This window comes from Gavialis gangeticus, unplaced genomic scaffold (genome assembly GCF_001723915.1).
Source record: "Gavialis gangeticus isolate Ggan-Ray unplaced genomic scaffold, GavGan_comp1, whole genome shotgun sequence".
In the NCBI taxonomy this organism is placed as follows: Eukaryota; Metazoa; Chordata; order Crocodylia; family Gavialidae; genus Gavialis; species Gavialis gangeticus.
The window spans coordinates 45281498-45294687 of record NW_017729004.1 but is presented as its reverse complement, the minus strand read 5'-3'; positions in this window follow the sequence as shown (position 1 = coordinate 45294687).

The following is a 13190-nucleotide window of genomic DNA, read 5'->3' as shown; positions in this document are numbered from 1 at the left end:
ACCTGCCCCCCCCCGTGGGCTTCACTGCAGCTGGGCTGCTTGTGGGGGAGGGGAAGGAGGAGCTGGGGTCCATGCTGTGCTCTGCTATAGCAGTTGCCACCTCCCATGTTTGGCAGCCAGGGTTCATATGCTGCTGTGGGTTAGGGGGCTGTGGACCTGGGTCCCTGTCCCTGTTGCCTTGGCAGCTGGGGTTTCCTCTGGCAGGGCTGTGGGTGGGGACTGAGGGGAACCAGCAGGGCCCAGGGGGCTGTGGTAGGCTCCCAAATTGCTTTAAAATTGTAAATATGTCAAGAAAACATTGTGTTCAAATGACACACACACACATATATATATATATAGAGAGAGAGAGAGAGAGAGAGAGAGAGAGAGAGACATTAATCGCAGATGTTGGGGTTTTCATGAATTCATGTTTGTTTTCTGTTGTTGTTGGGGTTTTTTTTTTTTTGCTTTAAGTCACATAATTTGTGATTTTTAAACAGAGAAAACCCTGGCTATGAGTTACGGATAGCTAATAGGCTGATTCTGGAATATTTGCTGTGGTACAAGTTCAAAACTTGCTGCTGTTTTGATCTGTGGATTCCCCAGGATCCAGCACCAAGCCTCCTTTTCATGCAACCCAAGTATGTGGCTTGCTTCAGCCTTGTAATTCAAGTCTGCAGCTCGTGCCTCCTAATTTCAGGTCACTTACATCTTTAGGTTTGTCCAGTTAATCCTATAACTAGTATCTGAGCACTTCAGAAACATTGGTACATTTATTGCCTAAGGACTTCTGTGAGATTAGGTGATTTTAGCCTGGTTTTATGGATGGGAGCTGAAGTTCTGAGGAGTAATGGAGCTGAAGGCCAAGCAGTAGGTCTTTGACAGAACCTCGATTTGAATGCCGTCCTGCATCTTAACTCAAAGCCGTCATTCTTACGATGAAAGAATCACATTCTTTGCAAATATCTCAACCATCTTTCCCATCTGCTGCTACTGCACCATAATCAGAGATTTGATTTAACCATCCCAAGTTTAAATTAATGAATTCTGAAACCCAAATGTATGACATGCGCTCAACTGAACGTCTGCAGACACCTACTTTTTTCTGAAAACAAAACAAAACAAAAAGCAAGCTTATGCTAGATGGGTTCCTGATCTCTGTGTTGGACTGTGAGTACTTCTAAATTTGGGCTAGGTACAGACATTCAGAAAGGCTGTGGTCGAATCGATGTAAGTTACGCAGTTTTCTGGAAGTGGTGTAATTTGGATTGGTAGCAAACAGAACACATATTTGCCCTTGTGGGGCATGAAGGGGAGAGGGAGGGTATATATTAGACTGGGTTCCACCATTTTAAAACTAGTTTGCGTTCCAAACTTCTGTTCTGTTCTGGGTGTAGACGGTTTTGTGTGCTGAAATTCTGTTTTGTTATGGGTATAGACTGGTTTCCAATTACTTATACCACTACAGGTGTAATGTCTGTACCTTGTTTTGGTGTCACTAAAACGCTGCCTATAAATCTGATTTGATGCTGCAGTGTGGGAAGGGAATAAAAGCGTGAACTGGAAAACCAAGCAAGTAGCTGTGGACTTACTTTTGTGGTTAGTTGATTGTTTAGATTGATTAGGATGGAGAGCTGTCATGCAAGACCTAATCCTACAACGTGCTGAGTGCCTCTTAAGTTTTCACACTGTCATCAGGCATGCCTTCAGTTCTGCATGTGCATATCTTGTGTGTTTGAATAACAGACAGTGGATCAGTTCCTTACCTCACTTGTGAATCTGGACAGCTTTTTCCATGATTGTTTGGTACTACTGAGAGTTCTTACAGGATTGCAAGAGAAAATAACTGTTAAACTAAGTCATTAAACCTTGAGTTATACTGGGATGAAATTAAAAACTATAATAGCTTGTTTCTTTTGTAGAGGAAAGATTTTCCAGATTAGTCCCTTAACAGTGCTGCTATTTTGTGAATGGCATCCAGCATTTTGACCTTTCAAAAATATCACCATTCCCATTCCAAAGCAAGCATTATAAGAGGTAGAATAAATTACCATATTATGTTGTACTAATATAACAGCACTGTTTAATGGAACTGTGCATTCACAAACTTTTAAGCACAAACATTACTGACAAATGCAGTATAACCTGTGCTTGTAGTGCTATAAAATAAATCATGCTGATGTTTTTCACAGAATAAAAGTGTCTGACTAGAAATGGAGTGAGCACTTGGGCCCATGATAAAATCTGTGTTCATGGATGTCTGGTATTTTTGACAGTGATGTATATGATGATGTGTACTTAACAAGAACTAGTAGGTAGAACCGAATTCAAAAGTAAGTGTGTTTATCTAGTAATTTGAAGTATTTTGTTTTACTTCTGTAAATCTGAAAGGAATTCAGATGATCCTTTTTGGATTAACTAGGCCAATGGTGAACTCAAAGGATTGATACTGTCCTTTGAAATGCTTAGGATGCAATGGCCAGGCACCAGTTTACTAAAATAGCACTGGTTTCCTACAATGGAAAGGAAATTCTCCATTCCTAAGCAAGTGCTTTAAGTTCTGTAGAAGCTAATAGAACTTAGGCACCTACTTGCTTTTACACATATGTGCATGTGCTGTCTTGAATATGGATAAACTAAAACACGTGCATAAGAGTATTGCTATACAAGGGTTGTAGGACTTATTTCTATCGTTGAACATAATACATTTTTGGAAGTGGTGCATAAAGGCAATATTCCCAATGGGTTTCTGATAGGAATTCTGCTCTATAGACTGTTAAGTTCTTTCGTCCTACGTTCCCCTTGCCTGTACTGGAGTTGCTCCAGGAAGAATCTAGGAGAGTGAACTTTTGCTCTCTGAGTTTGCATTCCCCTACAAGAGCCAGGAATGATCTAGCTTTTGATGTTCAAGTATTATTTAAGAGATGCCGAAACAAATGCCTTCTCTTACGTTTTATAATCTATCTGCAAAGGACCTAAACGTCAGTCTTATCTTGAGAGGCGTTAAGCACTCTCAACACCCATTAAAGTCAAGTTATGGAGGTGTAAACACTTAACACAAGCTGCTACTTGAATCTAAATTTATGGTCTGTTGTTCTAGGTTTTATGCAGACAAAATTCCCATTAATTTCTTCAAGGCACAGCAGAGTGATATTAATGAATCACCATCTTTCTTCCAGGTGTGCATGCATATTACTGTTAGGTCTTCAGGATTAGGGATGTTATCTTCTTCAGATTTGTCTGCAGAGTGCTTAATAGTCTGTCCATGCTGTTTGCATGAACTTCTGTATACAGCATAAATTGACTACTAAGGCTCAGTCTCAGGAGACAAATCTGGTGCCTTATAATGATAGTATACTCCTTTTAGCTTTGTCTGTGCCCCTATTCTGCTACGTTCTGTTTGATTTCTTGGAGCCATGTTACACTTATAACTCCACTTAGTGGTGCCTTAAATTCCAGACCAGTGTTCTTCTTACTGAAATTAAAAATTCCAAGGCCATAGAGAGCTGCCAGTGTTCAGTTGCCATACTTTCCAGCACACTTATGTCTTGCAAAAGGCATAAATTAACTTTATAGATTTTCTCTCTCCAGCTGTACTAAAAGATTTAAGATTAACATGGTGGTCAGTTGTTCCCTGGACTAAACACTCTAAGGTCAGTACTGGTGCTTCCAGCAGGGCCTCTTTCCTATCTTGTTGTAGTCCATTACCAAAGTCGCCCCTTTAGCTTTTTTAGGGAAATGCATTCTAGACCAGGAGGAGGCAACCTTTTTCAGGTCAATGGCCAGAACAACCTGCCTCCATGCTGATGTGGACTGGGTGGCTTCGGCGATACATCAGTAGAGGTGGGGAGGGCAGTGGAAACCTTTTCTGTAGCCCTGCTAGAGTTACACAGTTGGGCACTGTGCCTGTGCTGCTACTGTTTCTCCAGGCTCCTGCTGTCCAGTTGCAGTGTGAACACATCTTCCACCCAGAAGGGAGCTGCACTGGGGCTGGGGAGCTGAAAGTTGCTTCCATGCTGCTCCTGCTCATCCCCCTTTTCCTCTGCCCCCCTCATATACTTAGTAGGCCTCAGTTCAGGTCCCCTCCGGCTGGACTCGCTACATTCTTGAGGAGTGGGAAAAGCAGGGGCAGGGAGAAACAGTAGTGGCATGGACAAGCTTCCAGCTCTCTGGCTTCAGCATAGATCCTTGCTGCTCAGCCTTAACTAAGACATAGACACAGACAATGCCCTGAGGCTCCATGGGCTGGATCCAGTGGCTCTGCAGGCTGAATCTAACTTGTGGGCCATATGCTGCTGATTGCTGTTGTAGACCCTTATTTGGAATTTAAGCTATTTGAGGCTCTTTCCCCAGAAAGGATGGAAAATTGTTGTAATAAAATAAAATAATTGCTAAAAGAAATGTAGATATGAGCTTCAAGTACTTGCTTAGAGAACCTGAGCATCTCTTGTATACAGAAGGTTCATAACAATGATTAAAGAGTAAAATGTTTGTATTTCCAGTGGTGTTAACTTGTGGAAGAAGGAGTTAAAGGCTGTGCTCTGAGATATGAATGCAGCTAAAGTGTATTTATATGAGATCTGTGTGTCAATATTCAAAACACCTTTAGCTCTAGAGCTTTCCTTCTAATGTCATAACTATGCTCAGCTTACTGTAAATTGTATGTGAAAAGTTTTAGTATAGCAACTTTGGTCACAATATAGTTGGACACCACATTCCTGAGGATATTAAATATGGGTTGTTATCCATTAGCAACAGAATAGGCGAGAACTATTTTTGATGGTGTAGCTAGTACTGAAATGTTGTGCTGCATTGCTTTAATTAATTTAACATGTTGTTAAGACTCTTCAAAGATATTTGTGATTTGGAGGCCCTGTGCATCCTAAAAATACTCTATCGTCCATCTTGTCTTTATTTATTGGTGGCCCTATGAATCCTAAAAGTACTGTATCATCCATCTTGTCTTTATTGCCAATGTTTGCAGTTATATCATTAAAACTACAAGCTGAGGGTCTGAATTCAGCTTAAATCAGAATAAGAAAGGGAAGTACACTACCTTGAAGAGTGTGACACTCTTGAAATAAAAAATGGTAAGAGAGGATGAGGAATGTGGAATTTGCAGGTGGAATTTAAGAGCTAGTTCTGTATTTATTGGGAACTAAAGGCCTGATTCTGCTCATTGTACTCAGTTGAGTAGCCTTGTTGATTTTAAGGAACTACTTATCTGCCTGAGGGTTTATAGGAAAGGGAGCAAATCATCCACAATTTGATATCATGGATTTCTTTTCTTTCAAATGAGGTCACTCAGGGGATATAAGTACTGCTTTTTAATTTAAATCTTCTGCAGAAAGAGAGGGGAGACTTCAGGAGGGGTTTACTCAGAAGCTCCACAGGGAAATGGAGTAATTTCGGGGGTTGGAGGGAGGCCTCTTTCTTATTCTAATTTAAGATTTGTGTTCAAGACTCGTTCTGTGATTTTGTACCACTGACGGTTGCATAAAGGAGGATCTGACCCTTACACAGGTTCAAGAATGTCAAAACTTTCTTTATTGATAAGGACATGTAACTGGAAAGGGAAAGCCCCTTACCTTTATTTCCCTGCCAGGAGACTACTCTTATCAGTGGTTGCCTTGGAAAACTGCAGAATGAAAAGACTCAGTGTCTCTGTATGTGCTGTTTGCTGCCCCACTAGGAATTCCTGACCAATGTCTTTTTTTAAATTACTAAACACCTGTTTGAACTAGACAGAAAAGAGGGGAAGTCCTTTCCAATCTTTAATATTTAAAATTCCATTGTATATGCAACCCTGTAAACATGCTTTACTGAGACAGAGAGAATGAATAATGATGATAATGATAAGGTTAGGGTCAGATGTTTTGGCCCTATGGTAGTTTACTGTATGTTTACAGCTGTACTGTGGTGATTGTGGTTTAGTCTGAACTTCAACAGAGTATCCTCTGACCATCATCCTGGCTTTGTAAATTATTGCAGAAAGCACTGCAGTATTACCAGAGATCATACATTCAGGATGTAGAAATGTAAATGCACCCTGCGATAAATGTGCATCCATATGCAGTTGTGGGCTGGTTTTCCCTAACTTGTTAACTTGCACATTAGATCATTTATCTTAGTTTGCCAAGGCAAATCACTTAAATCTCATGCTTTCCTAGGAATCATAAAGTACGTGTCATGTCTTCATAGACACCTATCTTCAGCCCTGCCTCTCCTTTTATTTGGTACCTAGTCATCTCTCTTCTTATTCATTTAAGGACTTAGCTGCCCAGCTCCCAGGGTATTAGTAGAGAGTTCACTGAGCTTAGCCATTCCTGCTGTTTACGTTTATTTATCCATATGGCAGCAGGAGAATCATAGTCACTCCTCTAAAGAACAGACAGAAAAATCCTATGTGCATTTTAAAATTTAAAGTCATTCCACACACTTTTTTTTCTTCCTGTTATTTATACAGGTTTCCCTCGCTTTATGTTGTACATGCATTCCTGGAAAATGGTGCATAACTTGATTCGCATAAAGCAAACCTACTTTACAATGTAACAAATAGGGGTATGTTCTAAGACCTCCACTGTACTGACCCCCAGACCATTTCTACCACTTCTACAGGACAATTTTAGTACTCACCAACAACAGTCAGTACACACAAGCACAGGGCACTATCATAATGGGGATGGCAACTACAGAAGTGTGTTGCAGACAATGAGCGAGGAGCACAGATCCACACAGGAGACTATATTTTGGTGTGCGTCACAATGCACTGCACAAAGCAGCTGACTGTGGGTTTCCACTACACCGACTGCGTAAGAGTGAATTTTCCTCGCATATAAAAAATTTTTGGTATAAAAAGGGTCATCACATAAGTGTGAATCTGCACATACTGAACCCATATAAAGCAAGGGAAACCTGTTTTCTAATATATTTTACTGTAAATTTGCAAATGATTGTCTAGAATTTAGGAATAATAAATATCTATTTAAAGATCTATAGTTTTTCTCAACCGAATATTTAAAAAAAATCACAAAGATTGATGGTGTTAACTACAAAATTGTCTTCCAATAAATCACTATTGTTAGCTTCCAATAAATCACTATTATTTATTTCCAACTTTCAAATAGGGCATTATTGCATTGAGAGATTAAGTGATTTACCCAAGATCACAAGTAGTCTGTGTCAGCAACAGAACTGAAGCCTTGGTTGCCTGATGCCACTCTTATTTTTATTACAAGAGCGAACGCTGCGTTCTCTTTAAAGCAATTAAATGACAAGTTAAAAAAAAAAAAAGCCCTGAATGGTCAAAAAACCCCCCTGTTAATCAAAATACAGGCAGGTTGCAACTGTGCAGTTTACTTTGGCCTGCACATCCATGCCTAATTACTGGAATCTCTTCCAACTACTCCAGAAATCTTTAACTCCTTCAAAATGCTGTGCACTCTAGCAGCATGGGATATGTTACTCTGCTGGTATCTAATACAGTTCATACCTACCATTGAAGTCAGCGCCCCAATTGCAGCCTCCAGAAGAGATAGCCAGTAGGCTCAGGGAAAAAGGGGACAGGAAAATGTCACATGATTTGATTAAGTTTGACGATTTTGGGTTCTGTTTCCTTGTAATTCCATTTTTACAGCCAAAAATAACTCCAGTTTGTCCATTTTATATTCATTTTCTTAAGATTCTAGGAGCAAGAAACAATCAGAGACAGAGATCCTAACACTCCTTGAGCAAAGATTTGTCAGGGAAGTTGAGACCCAGGAGAAATTGTTCCTATTTTATACTAATAGGAACACATGCTTCAAGTTGAAGTTAAGAAAAGTCCTGTCTGCCTTGTGTCCTGTCTGAAGTGATGGGTAAATCATGAGCCTAAGAGTAGCAAACTACTAAGAAATGGTTCTCTTCAGGCCACAAGTACTTTGTTGTTCTTGCTAAATAATCCTTTGAGATGGAGTTCACTTGGATAGTCCTGTGTAAGTAGACAAATACAAAAATGTTATAATGCTTGAGGAAATTAATCAATTTTTCTTTAAAAAATGATATGACAGTTGCCTTCTCAGTACTGCACTTTTTTGAGAGAGATTACTTTTCTATGCACATTAAATGTAGTACCTCTATTGTGAGATACTAGAAAAAGGCTCACTAGCCTATTTTAATGCGCATTAGTGAAAACGCACTGTTTTTCTGTGGTGCTTTAATGCACATTAAAATAGGCTAATGATACACATTAAAATGCACATGTAGATGATCCCAGTGTTTTCCACAGGCGTGTCTGGCAGAACTAGCAATTTGACATTTAAATTGAAGCTGGTAGAGAGGCATCTTCCATGTTGAACGTGTCTGGAAGATCCTGTAGACGGGTGTTCCATGGCAGGTCTGTGATGTGGTAGCTGTTCAGTCACCTTTTGTGACAGCAAGTATTGAACCCTACTTTTATACCAAGTGTAACCCTGTGCACAGTGTATGTATTTATATCCTCCTTTGAGGGCATTCTTGCAGAGGCTGGTAGACCCTTCCTGATGAAAGACAGGAAGACTTGTCTCACTAGCAAAGACCCTGAGCTTGGATCCAAGAGGGCGCCCTCAGTAGCCATTCCAATCAATAGGTACATACCATACCTGATCCCAGTGCTGACTGAGTGCCAGCAGTGACCCAGATGGTGAGAAGCAGCAGAGGTGACAGGCAGTGCTTTAGCAATCCCCAGAGCAGCAGCAGAGGTGGTGTCCCTGAGCAGGGAGAGATGGTAAGCCAAGAAGTGGTGTGAGGCAACATGCCCCTGGGTTTACACCAGCATGCTTCAGCACCAGTAGTACCAGCAGTGCTTTCAAGCAGAAGCTGGGGGGTCAATATCTTCCCCAGTGACCTGAAGACAGACTCTGCTTCCCCCCACTGATTTCCTAGGCAAGAGAGCAACCTTCTGGATGGGGGAAGCTCTCAGAAACAAATGGCCACCAAAGAAATGGAGAAGACTTGTTTGTTATTTGGGGGTGATCTTCTGTTGTTGGAGTATTTGGTATTTTAGGGGTATTTAATAGTTTAAGTATTTTATGGTTGTATTTGATATGGTTTAGTTATTTTCTTTTTCCCATTTGATAAGCTTTTATATACTGTCGGTATTCAAATTGTGTGCAGGTGCGGGAAGTTGTTCTTCTAGGACCTTCAGTAAAGGTGAAATATTGCCACGTTTCTGGGTTGGTGCTCAAGCCAAAACCACTCAAATTTGGACCTGGCCCTTGTTCTTCCACTAAGGCCTAGCAAAAGGGTTACACAGGTATACCATAGCCAGTTATATGAGGTCAGGATTCACATGGCTTCCTGCCCTTCATATTGCAGTTTCTTCAGGTTGGGTCCAGGCAAGTTTAGAAGCTTGTGTACGTGGCAGATGTTTGAGTCAACTTATTTTATCTGGCCATCCACTTGAAATTGGATGTGTGACAGTTCCCAGACTTCTAGTTTCCTAAGTTTCAAAATGAAATGTTTGTATATATTTAGAAGGAGAGAGAATAAAGTAAAAGTAAGATCATTTCTTGATTACTGAAAGAGAGAGGTTCTGGGAACTGGTCATTTAATACCCACCAGAGCTTAGAACGAGTCTTTTTTTTCTTGACCACAGCCTGATTTTGATATGCGCTTAGCAGCTTCAGTGTTGCACAGAATTAGTCTGCATGCTAACTGAAACAGGAATCTGACTTGATGTAGTGACTTCTCAGCCAAGCCCTCTATACCAGGCTGGAGATAATGGCTGGTCATGGATTTCCATGAAGTGTTATCAGCCCTTATATAAGCTGAATTTTTACACAGCTGGAGAAGCCTACTTCTCAGTTCTATATGGGTTAGGGTTTGTTACATGCTGTCAACACTGGGAGGAGGAATTAACTCTAGCTCTGAAAAGTGTATAGTTTTTAAAAATAAAATGTATATAAATAATTAAAGTGCTCAAATGATCTGGCTAGAGAGATGCTAAATTGCAAAAGAGTTGTTTCCAAAGAAAGGATGACCAAAAAATAAATAAATAAAAGCAAGCCAATTGTGAGCTGTTAATTTTCTTGTGTAATATATACAACTAAGCATTTCAATTTAATTTATAGTCCCTTTACCGTATAAAATTAATGGCCTGAACAATTTACTTTAAGGGCTACAATAAATTAAATGGATCAGCTGGATGTTTTTTCTTCCTCTGAAGAACAGTTATGTGGTTTGAAGATTTAATTAAGTCATCAAGTAAAATTATTGTCTAAATTCTACAAAATACATATTTTTCCTGGAATATTCTAGAGTATGTTTATAGGTGAAAATATATTTAAAAATTTTTGTTCTTTTGTTTGCTACATTTCCATCATTGCTTTTGATAACTTTTGTGAAACAAAACTCCAGTTAGTTTGAAATCTCTGATTTCACAATGATCCTAGTACTTTTGGAGCCCTTTCATTAGAACACATAAATCTGGTTAATGTGAAGAAATTACCTAAATTATAGCCTTTAGTTCTGCAACTGCTATTGTGTGATTTCCTAAGTACTACATCCTCAGGCATTTAGCACTCATGTCAAAAACAGCTAAGCGGGTAAATCCTCTTAAGTGTCTGTGTGTGGTATACATGCATATACTTTGTGCTTTATGTATATGGGTTTTTATTGTTTTCATTTTTGAAACAGCGAGATTGAAACCTGTGTAGTGACCTGAGTAAAGCCTTCAGTTGGAAGAAAATTGAATTCCAATTGCTTAGTCTTGGGAGAGTCAATATATCAGAAAGGTGATATACAGTAGAATATTTAGTCTCTTGGGAAATGATGACTTTGGATCACTACCTCCGTGTCTCCACAGTGCATTAGAGTGTGTGTTTCTTTCAGAGAGCTCTTTACCTTGATTGTTGACTTGTACTTATAGCACACTGCTGTTGGCCAGTAGAACTAAGGAACAGTTGCACTGAGGAACGCTATCTGGTGGGGGAGAAAAATCTTTATTTCAGGCTGCTTAATATTATTTAAAGAATCTTAAAATTCCTTTGGACTGCAACTGGTTGCAAAGCAATTGGATATGTAAGGGATTGGAATACACTGAAAATATTTGTGGAAGTTATGTTTACAAACTGGTAATTTTTGGTTATGGATAATAATTCATGGAGTATGTTACTGAAACAAAGATTGAAAGAAATCATATGAGCCTCCATTAAGGTATAATTTAATTAGGTGCATTGTAGAACACCCAGAATTGATTGGCCATCTTCTGATAGCAAGCAGGATTGTCATAACTTTAGATCTCGTCAGAAGTACTTTGCATGAGTGGATATGGAATTTGAGGTACCCTTCTTATTGGAGATACTGGTGCCTGATTTATGATCAATATGGCACCTAGACTTTATTAAAATATATTGCACTGAATTTTCTTTGCTAAACTTGCTGCTTCTTAATTTTTAATTCTTAACTTGCCCAGTTACATACAGGTCTCTGTGGACACTTTCTGTAATAAGGATATGAATGTTAACATTTAACATATATTTCCCTGAGGAACATGGCTTTTTACAATTTTGGAGGATGTTACTCATATCTTTTTCCATTTATTAAAGTTTTACTTTGGTTCAGTTATATAATGTGATCTATTGATGAGAGAGCACTATTCTGTTTATCCTAGAATAATTGCTCCTTTTTCAGTATGTCTACAGCTTTTCTTACAGCCAATAAAAGTCTAAGTGATAAATCAATGGAAGACTGCAAATAACATCTAGTAATTATCTTCTGTTGAAATTAAAGATTATCTTTTTGACTGAAATGTTCAAGTAATAGGGACTCAGTTTGACATTTGGGTATATGTTGCACTTGCAATGTGGAAAAGCCTTTTGTTTTCAGAACTACTGTAATAAAAAAGGCTCTAAGTCTTCTTGTAATTCTAACTTGCTAGTATTCCAATTTACTTGAACTTCCCATTTTTACAGTTTAATAATACTTTATACTGTCTGCAAATAAAATGGCAGAGTTCTGGTATCAGGCCATTGCTGATTATACTTCTTGCAGTCATTGTACAAACCTGTATTGCAGCATTAAAAAATATTAGTCCTAATTCCATTGTTCTCTGTAGTAGGGGGACGTGACCCTCTTCCTTGGATCTTTCAAGAGCATTTTAACAAACCTTGCACTGGCAGGAAACTTTTTGCCCCCCTGCTTTACCTGTGGCAATTTAGAGTACGTTTGGTGTCTGGGCAATGCAGTGCCCCTTGTAGTTGTGCAGCAGGGTTGATTGTGTAATTTTAGGCATAGGTTAGACAAAGACTTGTACGGGATAATTTGGATAGGAAATGTCCCGACTCAAACAGGGGGTTATGCAAAATGAACTGTGGTTGTTTCTAGTCCTACTTTTCTATTATTTTATGTCCTTATTCTGGCAAAATAGCCAAAAGTTTCCTTAGCATTTTGCCTCAGTCATGTTCATGGGATCAACCTTGTTTAGTACTTAGAGCAAAAGTGTTACCAGTCACTGCATGAATAGGGACATACTGAAATTGAGGCGGCAGGTGGCTGATTTCACGGGCTGATCATGGGGATGATTGCCATTTTTGCGGGCTTATCATGGTGGCCCTGCCTTTTGCTACTGATTGGCCAAGGGGCCCTTGAGGGCCCACCCCTTGTTGCTGATTGGCCAAGTAGAACAGGATTGTGTGATGTGTAGTCCTCTCAGCTAATCAGTGGCAAGGGGCAGGGGATGGTCTCCATCTTGGGTCTTCTTCTTTGTGCTGGTGGCTCCTTCTCACCCCCACTTCCAGTGGGCTGTGAAGCTGGGTAGCAGACAGTACCCCATTTTGCAGTTTTTGTGAAATCTGTGAAATCATGAATTGAGTCAGTCCGTATACATGAAGTAGAGGGAAGATATAAGGGTGGCCTGAAGCTAGTGAGCCTAGTAAAGAAGGCTTCAGGATACAATTTCTTAGGGCTGTAAATACTGTTTAAAAAATTATTTGTTTAACCTCCTGCATTTATATTGGTTAAATGATTAATCGATAACACAGCAGCTCAGACAGCTGCTGCTGGGACCTGCTCTGAGCTTCTGGGGGCCCTTTGACTGGTGGGGAGAAGGGGAGGAGGCAAACCCAGCCAGACAGCATAGCCTACTTGAAGCCCTGAGCTGGGAGGGAGGGAACATCTGTGAAGGAGCAGCTAACTGTTTAATTGATGAGTCGTTCGGCTACTTCCTGTTTTCATCTTAGGCTATGGGTACTAGT